A 14,640-nucleotide genomic window follows, 5' to 3' on the forward strand; every position below is an offset into this window, starting at 1 on the left:
CATCTTTGTGGGCTGATGTTCCTTCAGTAGTTAAAGCTGCTGTCCTTTGGATTTTTTTTTTTCTTTTATACTATTTGATGACTTTGGGAGTTTGATTGTGGTATAAGATGAGTTCAGTGAACTGGCTTCATTACTGAAATATTTAAGGGTTCCAAGGCTCAGTTCAGGAATCCTGGACTGGATTTTCTAAATCTGGGTGGGGGCCCATTGATATTAGGCCATGGATTTGATTTCTGGTTCCTCAAGGTTAGGAACCTGTTGGAGGGGCTGAAGTGATCCTGGAAGACTGGTCATAACACTTTGAAGGGTGGTGCCAACCAAAACACATCATAGGGCAGTGGCAGTGGGATATGTACTCATTTGCATATGCCAGAAGCAGTGGCAACAGCAGCACGGTGAGTTACATGCTTGCTGCTGTAGAGTGCTAATGGGTGCCAGGGTGCTGGCCTCTGTGCAGGTGTTGGTATGACAGGAGGTTCTTTTGCATTTGCCGAAGATTGTCTTATATCTGATTATGTAGTTGATTTTAGAGTATATGCCAAGTGAAATGAGAAGTTCTGTTGTTTTGGTGTGGAGAGTTCTGTAGATGTCTTTCTGATACATTTGGTCAACTGTTGAATATCTTTCAAGTCCTGAATATCTTTGGTGTCAATTGTCAGCAACAGTGGCAGTATGGGTTGGGGGGCAGGGGCCTTGCTGACAACTGTATGTACATCTGTACTGGTAGTGGTGTTAGCAGTAGGGCAGGGCTCTGGTGTAGGATTGTGTGCATCCACACATATCTATACTAACCTTGAATGTAAATGGGCTAATGCTTCCAGCTAAAAGGCACAGAGTGGCAAGCTGGATAAAGAAGTAAGATCCAATGGTATGCTATCTTCTAGAGACCCATCTCACATGCAGTGACACTAATTGGCTCAAATAAAGGGATGAAGAAAAGTCTACTAAGCAAGAGAAAAAAAAATGCCAGGGGTACAATTCTAATTTCAAACAAAACACACATTAAATCAACAAAGATATAAAAACAAAACAAAACAAAGAAGGGCATTACATAATAGTAAAGTGTTCAATTCAACAAAAAGAACTAACTATAATAAATATATATGCACCCATCATAGGAGCACCCAGATTCCTAAATCAAGTTCTTAGAGACATTCAAAAATAGATTCCCACACAATAATGGTGGGAGATTTCAACACCTCACTGATGGTAATAGGTAGTTCATCGAGGCATAAAATTAAGAAAGATATTCAGGACTTGAAAGATATTCAGCAGTTGACCAAATGCATCAGAAAGACATCTACAGAACTCTCCACCCTCAAATGACAGAAGAATATACATTCTTCTCATCTTTGCTTGGCATATACACTAAAATCAACTACACAATCGGATATAATATAAAATAATACTCAGAAAATGCAAAATAACCCTCTGTCATACCAACAACTCTCATGGACCACAGCACAACAAAATAGAATTCAAGACTAAGAAAACTGCTCAAAACCATACAATTAGATGGAAATGAAACAACATGCTCCTGAATGACTTTGAGGTAAATAATGAAACTAAGGCAGAAATCAAGAAGTTCTTTGAAACTAATGAGAACAAAGATATAACATGCCAGAATTTTTGGGACACAGAATTTCTCAAACACATTTATAGCACTAAATGTCCACATCAAAATGTTAGAAAGAACTCAATTTAACAACCTATATCCCCTCTAAAAGAAGTAGAGAAGCAAGAAAAAACCAAGCCCCAAGCTAGCAAAAGACAAGAAATAACACAAATCAGACCTACACTGAAGGAAACTGAGACATGAAAAGCTATTCAAAAGATCAGTGAAAGCTGGAGTGGGTCTTTTGAAAAAAAAAATTAACACAACAAGTAGACCACTAGCTACACTAATAAAGAAGAATGAGGGGTGATCCAAATAACCACAATGAGAAATAATAAGAGAAATATTATCACTGACCCCACAGAAATACATAATAGAAGACTATTATGAACACCTTTTTGCACACATGTGAAAATCTAGAAGAAATTGATAAATTAATGGATAAATTACTACTGGACACATACAACCTCCAAAAACTAAACCAGGAAGAAATTAATTCCCTGAAAGAAAAATGATGAACTCCAAAATTTAATCAGTAATAAATAGCCTATCAACTAAAAAACAAGTCCAGGACCAGATAGAATCACAACCAAATTCTACTAGATGTACAAAGAAGAGCTGATACCATTCCTACTGAAACTATTTCAAAAAATTGAGAAGGAAGGACTCCTCCCTACCTTGTTCTATGAGACTAGCATTATTCTGATACCAAAACCTGGCAGAGATACAACAACAAAAGAAAACTTTAGGACAATATCCTTGATGAACACTGATACAAAATCCTCAACAAAATATTAGCAAACTAAATCCAGCAGCACATCAAAAAGCTAATCCACCACAATGAAATAGGCTTTTTCCCTGGTATACAAGTTTGGGTCAGCATACACAAATCAATAAATGTGATTCATCATATAAAAATAATCTAAAGATAAAACCACATGGTTATCTAAATAGATGTGGGAAAGGCTTCAATCATATTCAACATCTCTTCATGTTAAAAACTCTCAACAAATTAGGTATCAAAGGAACATACTTAAAATAATAAGATCCATCTATGACAAACCCACAGCCAACATCATAATAAATAGGCAAAAGCTGGAAGCATTCCCTTTGAAAATTGGATCAAGACAAGGACGCCCTCTCTCACCACTCCTATTCAAAACAGTATTGAAGTCATGACTAGAGCAATGAGGCAAGAGAAAAAAGTAAAAGATGTCCAAGTTGGAAGAGAGGGGGTAAAAGTATCCCTGTTTGTAAATGACATTATTCTATATGTAGAAAACCCCACATTCTTGGCCCAAAAGCTCAGTAAGTTGGTAAACAACTTCAGCAAGGTTTTGGCTACAAAGAAACAACATACAAAAATAACTAGCATTCCTAGACACAAGCAACTGCCAAGGCAAGAACCAAATTAGGAATGCAATCTCATTCACAAATGTCACAAAAGGAATAAAATATTTAGGAATACAGCTAACCAGGGAGGTAAAAGATCTTTACAATGAAGATTACAAAACGCTGCTCAAAGAAATCAAAGATGCTACAAACAAATGAAGAAACATTCCATACTCATTGACAGGAAAATTCAATATCATTAAAATGGCAAATGCTCAAAGCAATTTACAGGTTCATTCTATTCTGATTAAGCTACCAATAACATTCTTCAAAGAACTAGAAAAATAAAATTAAAATTCACTTAGAACCAAAAGAGAGTTTGAATAGTCAAGGCACTCTTAAGCAAAAAGAACAAAGCTAGAAGCATTATATTACTGACTTCAAACCATACTACAAAGCTATGGTAACCAAAACAGGATGGTACTGGTACTCAAAGAGACACGTAGACCAATGGAACAGCATAAAGAATCCAGAAATAAGGCCACATACCTACAACCCATTCTTTGAACTAATAAACAATTAGAAATAGGTTTTAGGATTCTAAGTTAATATACAAATGATAGTTGTTTTCCTATATAACTGCAAATGTTATTTGAAATTAAAAACAAACACATTACTATTGGCATTAGTACTCTCCAAAATGAAATACTTAGGTATAAATCTCACAAAATATGCGCAAGATACATGAGGAAAATTATAATACTCTGAAGAATGATTTCAATAAAAAGAACTAGGAGAGATATCCAAGATGGCTGACCACTAGCAGCTCAGATTGTAGCTCCCAGTGAAAGTGCAGAGAACGAGAGGACACCACACTTTCAGATGAATTTTTGTTGCTCACGGACCAGGAGATTCCCAGTAAAGGAGCCCCACGGGTCGCCAGCGTGACTCTTGTGGCCAGCGCGGTGGTTTTGCTGGCACCTCAGCATGGCAGTTCTTGGTCCCCTTTTGGCCGATTCCCAGGCAGAAAAGCACCATCAATCTTAACACCACTGTTTTGGCTGGTGCAGTGGATTGCTCAGATTTCAGCGCTGGGAATCAACAAGTTGGACATCCACTCAGAAACCTAATTTGAAAGTCGGAAATCACAAAGACGACAGGTGGATAAATTTACAATGATGAGAAGAAACCAGCATAAAAAGGCTGAGAACACCCAAAATCAGAATGCCTCTCCCTCTACAGGTGATCATAGTTCCTCATCAGCAACGGAACAAGCCCTGATGGAGAAGGAGTGTGTTCCATTAACAGAAGTAGACTTCAGAAGGTGGATGATAAGAAACTTCTGTGAATTAAAAGAACTTGTTCTAACCCAATGCAAAGAAACTAAGAACTTTGAAAAAACATATGATGAAATGCTAACGAGAATAGACAATTTGGAGAGGAATATAGGTGAATTAATGGAGCTGAAAAACACAACACGAGAACTTCGTGAAGAATGCACAAGTTTTAACAGTCGAATTGATCAAGCAGAAGAAAGGATATCAGAGTTCGAAGACCAACTTAACGAAATAAAACGAGAAGTCAAGATTAGAGAAAAAAGGATAAAAAAGAATGAGCAAAGTCCCCAAGAAATATGGGACTATGTGAAAAGACCTAATCTACATTTGATAGGTGTACCTGAATGTGAGGAAGAGAATGAATCCAAGTTGGAAAATATTCTTCAGGAGATATTCAGGAAAACTTTCCCAACCTAGTAAGACAGGACAATATTCATCTCCAGGTAATACAGAGAACACCACAAAGATATTCCTCAAGAAGACCAACCCCAAGGCACATAATCGTCAGATTCATTAGGGTTGAAATGCAGGAGAAAATACTAAGAGCAGCCAGAGAGAAAGGTCAGGTTACCCACAAAGGGAAGCCCATCAGACTTACAGCAGATCTCTCAGCAGAAACCCTACAAGCCAGAAAAGAATGGGGACCAATATTCAACATCCTTAAAGAAAAGATCTTTCAACCCAGAATTTCATATCCAGCCAAACGGAGCTTCAAAAGCGAAGGAAAAATAAAATCTTCTGCAAACAAGCAAGTACTTAGAGATTTCACTATCACCAGGTCTGCTTTGCAGAAGCTTCTGAAAGAAGCACTATACATATAAAGGAGCAACCAGTATCAGCCTTTCCAAAAATATATCCAGCTAGCATCAAATGGCAGTATTAAACTCATATATATTATTAACTGGATAAAAAGCCAAAACCCATCGGTATGCTGTATCCAGACCTATCTCACATGCAACGATACACAAAGACTCAAAACAAAGGGACAGCAACAAGAAGAGCTAATGATCTTAAATATACATGCACCCAATACAGGAACACCCAGATACATAAGACAAGTTTTTAATGACTCATAAAGAGACTTAGGCTCCCACACAATAAGAGTGGGAGACTGTAACATCACATTGTCAATATTAGACAGATCAACGAGACAGAAAATTAACAAGGATATCCAGGACTTGAATTCAGACCTGAAACCAGTAAACTTAATAAACATTTATAGAACTCTCCACTTCAAATACACAAAACATACATTCTTATCAGTACCATATCACACCTATTCCAAAAGTGACTACATAATTGCAAGTAAATCACTCCTCAATAATTGCATAGCATTTCATAGGTTTAAAAGAAATATTGGTTGGCTGCTTGTTTGTTATTTTCTTCCCTTATTTCTTCCTGTCTCCATTGTTAAGCACCATTATTGGCATAAAAGAGGTTTTCTATTCCCATTTTTAGACTGCATTCTAGCCTGGGCAATAAAGCAATACTCCCGTTCTCTCTCCCTCTTTCTCTTTCTTTTTCTTCCTCTTCTTCATTCTTTTTCTATCTCTCTCTCTTTCTTCCTTTTTTTTTTCTTCAAAAAAAAGAAAAAAAAAACTATACTATCCAACAGGGCAGTCAGTAGCCACATCTGGCTAATTAAACTTAGTGGGTGCAGCATACACTATTATGTGATGGATACACTAAAAGCTCCTAGACTTCACCACTATGCAATCTATCCATGTAACAAAATTGTATTTGTACCCTTTAAACTTACTCAAATAATAAAAAAAAGAACTAAATAAATGGAGAGATATTCCATATTCATAGATAGGAAGACTCAATACTGTCAAGGTGTCAGTTTTTTTCAACTTAATCTATAAGGTCAACATGACTCTAACCAAAATCTTAGCAAATTGTTACATGCATTTTGGCAAACTGAGTCTAAAGTTTATATGGAGAGGCAAAAGGCCCATAATACTAAATTCAAAACAAAAAAGAGAAGAACAAAGTAAAAGGACTGACACTACCCAATGTCAAGGCTTACTGTAATGTTACAGTAATCAACATAGTGTGGTATTGGTGAAGAATAGATAAGTTGATCAATAGAACACAACAAATAGCTCAGAAGTATCCCCACATAAATATAGTCACCTAATCTTTGACGGAGGAACAAAGTCAATACGATGGAGCAAACAGAGCTAGCAAATCTTCAAAGAAAGAAAAGTGAATTTACAAACAGGCCTTACACCTTTCACAAAAAATAATACAAAATGGATCATGGAGTGAAATATACAATTTTAACCTATAAAATTATAGAAGATAACAATGGAGAAAATCTCTTTGGATATGGTGATGACTTTTAGATACAACACCAAATCAGTATTCATAAAAGAAATAACTCTTAAGCTGGACTTTGTTAAAATTTAAAACTCTATTCTGCAAAAGACAATGTCAAGAGAATGAGAAGCCATGATACAGACTGGGAAACAATATTTGCAAGAAACCTTCCAATAAAAGACTATTATCTATAATATTCAGAGAACTCTTAAAATTTATGAACAACTCATTTTAAAAATGGGGAAGAGATCAAAACAGACAGCTCACCAAGGAAGAGCTACAGATAGAAAGTAAGCCTACGGGCAGGGCACTGCACTTAAGTACAACGTCACAATGGAGCAGATTAAAAGGGCCAATAAACTGTTTACCAATGATGGTGTATTTCTGAAGAAAACTCTGAACATCCCAGTTATATCAGAGAAGCCTTTGTTGTTAAATGGACTTAACTCCATTGATTCTCCAAAAAATGAAACTTTTGCTAACAGTTTTTCTCAGGAAGAGGAGCCAGTGGTAGCTCCTCAAGGATCTGATGTTCACCCGTTCAGCCTGAAGAAGTATCAGGCAGAGATTTCCTGCAGAGACCTAACTTGCGGATTAAGTTATCAACCCAGGCAACCAAGAAGCTAAAAGAAGAGAGTAGAGATGAAGAAAGTCCCTATGCAATTTCCCTCTATATCACAGTTTGGTGATTTGGGGACATAATTCTCACCAAAATTAAGATGTTTGGACCATAAAGAATCCAACAACTGGAGATTCAAAAACATCCCTTCTGGATTCCCATAGTGTTCATCTTAAAATCATAAGTAGGTAGTTCTACCTGCTGCAATTGCACTGTAGTGATTAGTTCCTTCTGGATTTCTATAATTTTAAGTCTTTATTATGGCATGATGGCAGAGTTGTATCCTAAAGCTCATCACTTTTGTAGGTGGTGTTAGTTTCTAGACTACCTTTTGTAAATATGAACTGACATAAAGCATCAAAGACTATTTATATATTTAGGCTAAAAATAATGTTTATCTCCTTATGCAGTCCTGATTATGTGAAAATATAGTTGCTGTTTAAGTGATGCTGAAATTGCTTTGTGTTTATAACTTAAATGTTATATATATATATATATATATATATATATATATTTCAATGTCTTACATATTCTTACAAAAGAACCAAATTTTGTTTGCTATTTTGTAAAAATATACCACAAAAGTCTGAATGAGAAAATAAACTATGTTAATAAAAAGAAAGTAAGCCCATAAAAAATTGTTCAATATCATAAATAATGAGGGAGTTACAAATTAAAACACTAAGATTCCACTACATGTCTAATAGAATGGCTAATATCTAGAACACTGACAACATCTAACATTAGTAAAAATGTGGAACAACAGGAACTCTTACTCATTGCTAGTGGGAATGCAAAGTGGTGCCATTTTGGAAGACACTTTGGCAGACAGCTTGACACTTTCTTACAAAACTAAACTTACTCTTCCTATATAATCCAGTAATCATGTTTCTTTATATTTACCCTAAGAAACTGAAAACTTATGAACACACAAAATCCTATTTGTAAATGTTTACAGTAGCTTTATTCATAATTGCCAAAATTTAAAAGCCAGCAATATGTTTTACATTAAATGGGTGGATAAATAAACTGAGGTACACCAACACAAAGGAATAAGTACTTATTAAAAAGAAATAAACTCTTTGCCCAAGAAAGAAAATACATGGAAGAAAATCAAATTCTTATTATTAAATGTAAGAAGCCAGTTTTGAAAGACACTTACTGTATAATTCCAACTGTATGATATTCTGGAAAAGGCAAAACTATGGAGTCGTAAAAAGAAAAATGGCTGTCATAGGTTAAGAAGAAGGGAGAGATGAATAGGAAGAACACAGAGGATTAGGGCAGTGAAATTATTTTGTATTACACTATAATGGTAGATAAGTATCATTAGACATTTTTCAAAACCCATAAAATACAATATCAAGAGTGAAACAATATAAACTAGGGACATTGAGTGATAATGATATGCCAGTGTTAAATCCATCAATAGTAACAAATATAACCATTCTGGTTCAGCATATTGATAGTGGGAGAGATTGTGCATGTGTGGTGACTGGTGGGTATATTGAAACTTTCTCTGTTCAATATTGTTGTGAACTTTAAAATACTCTAAAATAAAGTTTATTAATTTATAAATATATAAATTAATATATTTATAAGTATACATATATGTTGCTTAAGTTTTCATAAAGCAGTAGTTATATATTGCACTCAAGTTTTAAAAGCACATATATATGCACATGCCCTGCTTTTGTATTTCATGGTTTCTAAAATCTTCTAAACAAGGTAATACATATTCTTTCCCCAGAAGATTGCATACACTCATTTTGCCATGCATCTCACATACAAGGATATGATTTCCTACCTAATATGGTACAGTTGTTGAGTGTGTCCATGTATCTCATATACAGCAAAATTAGACAGTTAACAGAGTAAGAATTTGGAAAAGTAAAGTCAAAAATGGGGAAATAGGTATAGACAAGAGTAAATTCATTAGTTCAGTTAAGAAACTTAGAGTATCAAAGACTTTTTAAATATGAAGGTTTAGGTAGTAATTAATCCAGAAGTCATTTTCTTACATCCAAATCCTTATCAGTCTATTACTTTCCTTTTCTGCTATCACTTGTGGAAAGAGAAGTGCTTTCTTTTTAGCAGTTTCTGTTGAAGGTAGTCACAAAGAAAGAAGTGGAAATAAATAAAGAACCTTAACTTAACAGAAGTCATATGAACCTGAATTTTAATAAACCAGGACAAGTAATGTATATAATTAAAAACTATATTTTCAGGAGATGCAAATAATCTTTTAAATTTAAACAACTGGAAGTAGAAACTGAATAAACTTGACATTTATATAAAAGCCCCACAAGAAATAATCATTATAATGATGATAAAGTAGGGTACCATTCAAAATGGAGCAAACAAAAGTAAGTCTGTGATACAGAGTCACAAAATGAAAATTAAAAAGGACTCATTGGTTATATCTGCCAATTCTTTTTTATGTGTTCAGAAAACATAAAGTGCATATCTGCGTAAACCATCAAGTAACCATAATAAAAACCAATCTAATTAATACATAGATACACATTTTAAAAATAACTGGTTACTAATTTATTTCAATTAACTTATGCCAATAATATTTTTTGATGTTAACTTGAAGTAATTTGATCTAAATCTGTTCTTCTGTTACTTAACAATAATAAATAATTAGTTCTTTAAACATAATTTATTATAACTATGGATACGTGTGTACATATGTATATTACATGTTATTTATTTACAAAATATGTACAACACTACATTTTGAAGTATTTCCTTGGGATTTATATTATACTAGTATGGTTCTGGTTATAAATGGCTGTATAGTAGCTATTCTTTTTCAAAGTCCTGAAACACTCACTTTCAGTGAGAGTCACTATGATTCACTAGAAGTTTACTGTGGATTAGGACTCATAAAATTATTTTGATCCGATAAGTACTGTTAGAAAATATTTTGCAGTTGGAAAAGCCAAAAGTGAATCCTTAAATAATTCGCCTAATATTAGCATCTCATGTTTTAGAGGTAAAATTTCTGCTAGAATTCAAATCTTTAAACTCCCAGAGTTTATTATTAATGATGGGTCACATGAGTCTTCTTTGTTAATTATAATTTTCACCCATCCCTTGCTGTGTCCATAGAAAATATTTTTTACTTTTCTTAATCACTGAAATACTTTGTTACTTGTGCTCTGTCATCAGTTGACCTTGCTTTCAACTTTCCTGAATCCATTAAAATTGGTTCCATCAAATAGCTTATGCCTATTTCGTACATTCTCAAAACTACTCCTTTCTAATTTTACCCACTCTGCTGTTTGAGTCTTCCAACTCCTCATTCCAAAAAGCATGCTTTCTCTTTCTTGTCTTTTTCTATCTTTACCTTTCCAGTTGCTCCTTCCTGTTTGCACACTGAAGCTTTAAAGTCACAGACCAATGGTTTCCTAACATTCTTTAGCTAGACTTCTTGACATCTTCCCATCTCCTTGGCATGAAACACTTTACTTTTCTTTGGTTCCACCTGTCTAATTTACTTTAAGATGTTGTTGTTGTTGTTGCTTTTCCTTTTTCCTGCCTTATAACTTTTGATTTTCTTAATGTTCTACCATTGCCTTTTCTTATCAATGTCACCTTGGTAAGACCATCAGTTTAAGAACTTGAATAATAATGTGTTAATGGGATTGGTTACCCTTACTTATACCTAAAATGTAGGGAGATTTCTTCCTACATTTAGGAAGGATAGAGACATTTCTCTGAGACAACAAAATGTCCAATAATTTATTTAACATTGCCATCTACTCATAATTCTAGCCTCTTAAACTAGATCCAGCCCAGAGTGAATTAAACATCTTCCCCGGGAAAACATTTTTTTTCCAACTTGTATTTATATAAATGGCATTATCCCTTTTTTACTTTCCTCCCTCACTATCATCTAGTATGAAAATTGTCAAATCCATCTGTTTCAACAATTGCATTGTTTCAATGCAATTCAATTCTTAAAGCTTAATAAGAATGGTTCATATAATTGTTCTCATGATTTTGGTGGGAGAAAAACAAAATGTAGTATTATTGCCACCTCCATAAATATGGGGTCAAAAGAAGAATACAACCATTGTTGCTGATGATGCAAAGCAGAATGAGTACTGTCACAAAGTGAAGGTGTCAGGAAAAGAAATTCTAACAGCTTGCAAACCCTGCTTTTAAATATTTATGTCATTTATCTTTCTCTTATCTAGTTCTCAAATGTTACTTTCTTTCAGGACTTCATTACTTTTCATTCAAACTCATACTATGAATTCTTACACTGGCCTAACTTCCTCCCATTTCTCTCCTTTTCAATTACCTTCTCAAAATGTATTTTCTTATCTTCTCTCTCTGCACCAAACAGTTATGATCATAACTTTCTACAAACTCTCATAGGCTATAGCCAAACTTCATGTAGTGTTATCTTTAAGGAACCTTCCACAGTCAATTTGGTATATGACTTTTACTAGAAACAATTGTCTTAAAAACTGGAATATGTTTTGTTTACATTTGTATCATGCACAACACCCAGTCTAGTATTTTATATATAATAGGTTCTTTAAAAATATACATTAATTTTCACAGGATTAGGAGTATTTTTAAATAATTGAAAAGGGTCCCATAAAGTTCTCCAAAAAAATTAATACTAATTATTTTCATTTAAAATTGCACAGAAAATGTTTATTTTTTGTCAGAATTATGTTACACAAAAATGAAGATAATTATAATTATAGCAATATCAAATAATAATATAATTATTTGTAATTTTATTATAGTAGAACTTGCAAATATATTACTCATTTGCTCTCCCAAAACATTATTCTGTAAACACATTATGAAAAAAAAAATAACAGGGCTTATGGGGTCAAGGGGCTTAATGAGGATCATTACTTCAATAATAAAGTATACAAGACCAGGCACAGTGGTTCACATGTGTAATCCCCACACTTTGGGAGGCCAAGGCAGGAGGATCACTTGAGCCCAGTTGTTTGGGACCAGCTTGGGCAATATGGCAAAACCTTGTATCTACAAAAAATACAAAAATTATCCAGGTGTGTTGGTGCATGCATGTAGTTCCAGCTACTCCAGAGGCTGAGGCAGGAGAATTGCTTGTGCCTGGGAGATCCAGGCTGTAGTGAGCTATCATTGCACCACTGCACTCCAACCTGTGCCACAGAGAAAGACTCTGTCTCAAATATATATATATATATATTTAACATATAAATATTTAGACATATAGATGTATGTATAAAAGGTTTATTATCTGTTCTCAAATCAAATGCCCTTTCTACCAACATCTCCTCACTATCGTACCAAGAAATAAAAGATAGTCTCCTTCATTTTTGTTGAATTGCCCTGTGATTCTATCGTACCAATTGAATAATTTTTGGACCCCTTCCTGAAATCTTACACTAAAATTAACTCCAGATGGATTAAAGATCTAAACATAAGAGCTAACACCATAAAAACCCTTGAAGAAAACCTAGGCAAAACCATCCAGGATATAGGCATAGGCAAGGACTTCATGGCTAAAACGCCAAAAGCAATGGCAACGAAAGCCAAAATAGACAAATGGGATCTAATTAAACTCCAGAGCTTCTGTACAGCAAAGGAAACAATCATTAGAGTGAATCGGCAACCAACAGAAAAGGAAAAAATGTTTGCAATCTACCCATCTCACAAAGCGCTAATATCCAGAATCTACACAGAACTAAAACAGATTTACAAGAAAAAAAAAAAAAAAACAAACTCATTCAAAAGTGGGTGAAGGATAAGAACAGACACTTTACAAAAGAAGGTGTTGATGAGGCCAAAAAACGTAGGAAAAAATGCACATCACTGGTCATTAGAGAAATGCAAATCAAAACCACACTGAGATAGCATCTCACTCCAGTTAGAATGGTGATCACTAAAAACTCGGGAAACAACCGATGCTGGAGAGGATGTGGAGAAATAGGAACACTTTTACACTGTTGGTGGGAGTGTAAATTAGTTCAACCATTGTGGAAGACAGTGTGGCGATTCTTCAAGGAGGTAGAAATAGAAATACTATTTGACTCAGCAATTCCATTACTGGGTATATACCCCAAAATTATAAATTGTTCTATTATGAAGACACATGCACACATATGTTCATTGTGGCACTGTTTACAATAGCAATGACCTGGAACTGACCCAAATGTCCATGGATGATAGACTGGACAAGGAAAATGTGGCACATACACCATGGAATATTATGCAGCCATAAAAAGGAATGAGTTCATGCCCTTTGCAGGGACATGGATAAAGGTGGAAACCATCATTCTCAGCAAACTGACACAAGAACAGAAAACCAAACACCGTATCTTATCACTCATAGGTGAGTGTTGAACAGTGAGAACACATGGACACAGGGAGGGGGGCGTCACACACTACGGTCAGTCGAGAGGGGCTAGGGGAAGGACAGTGGGGGTGGGGAGGGTGGGGAGGCACAATGAGGGGAGAAATGCCAGATATAGGTTTTGGGGGCATGAAGGCAGCAAACTACCTTGCTATGTATGTATCTATGCAACAATCCTGCATGATCTGCACATGTACCCCAGAACCAAAATTACAATAAAAAAAATAAAAATAAAATGTTTCTTATTTTCTATTACACAATGCTATATTTTTTCTGCACTAATGTTATAAATAATACTTACTTAGCAGAATCGTTGGTACTATGGGCTGAATTGTATCCCCCTCAAACTCATTTGTTGACGTCCTAACCTTCAATATCTGAGAATGTAACTATATTTGGAGATAGGCGCATTTAAACAGGTAATTAAGTTAAAATAAGGCCATCACAGTGGGCCTTAATAATCTAACTGAGCTTGAATCTTTATAAGAGGAAATCAGCACACACAAGAGACACTAAGGACACACATGCACAAAGGAGACCACGTGCACACACAGAGAAGGTGGCCAAAGAGAGAGGCTTTAGAAGAATCCAACCCTGCCAGCATCTTGATCTTGAATTTTCAGCCTCCAAAACTGACAGAAAGTTAGTATCTATTGTTTAAATTACCCAATCTATAATATTTTGTTATACTAGTCATAGCAAAGTAATATAATACACTTGGATAAGAAATAAAATATAGTTTCAGTTATTATATTTAAAGCTTAGTGTAAAAGTGAATTTACTGGACTAAATATTATGCTTTAAGCATTCTAAACAGTGATTCAATGAAAAAATAAATACATAAGATAAGTGCTTAATATCTCAAAGATAAAGTTTATTTATAAGGAAAGGTTATATAAATGGAAAGATTTACATAAAGAGGCCAATAAGGACACTTATCCCCTCAGAGTTATGCATAAGACCGAATCAACTATCAGTTGTACTTCTTGGCCAAGAATCACACATATGCATAGATCCAGAGCTCAACAATTGGACTCTG

The 14,640-nt window shown here is 34.7% G+C and overlaps 1 protein-coding gene and 1 pseudogene across 5 annotated transcripts in view; one reads left to right on the forward strand and one right to left on the reverse strand.

Moving 5' to 3' along the window:
* GRIK2 (glutamate ionotropic receptor kainate type subunit 2) overlaps window positions 1-14,640 on the reverse strand; it is a 712,929-nt gene that overhangs the window by 59,461 nt on the left and 638,828 nt on the right. The window lies entirely within an intron of this gene.
* Window positions 6,940-7,295, forward strand: LOC105707400 (lysM and putative peptidoglycan-binding domain-containing protein 2-like; annotated as a pseudogene).

This window comes from Aotus nancymaae, unplaced genomic scaffold, assembly GCF_030222135.1.
Source record: "Aotus nancymaae isolate 86718 unplaced genomic scaffold, 86718_ANA_hifiasm-v0.15.2.pri h1tg000040l, whole genome shotgun sequence".
Lineage (NCBI taxonomy): Eukaryota > Metazoa > Chordata > Mammalia > Primates > Aotidae > Aotus > Aotus nancymaae.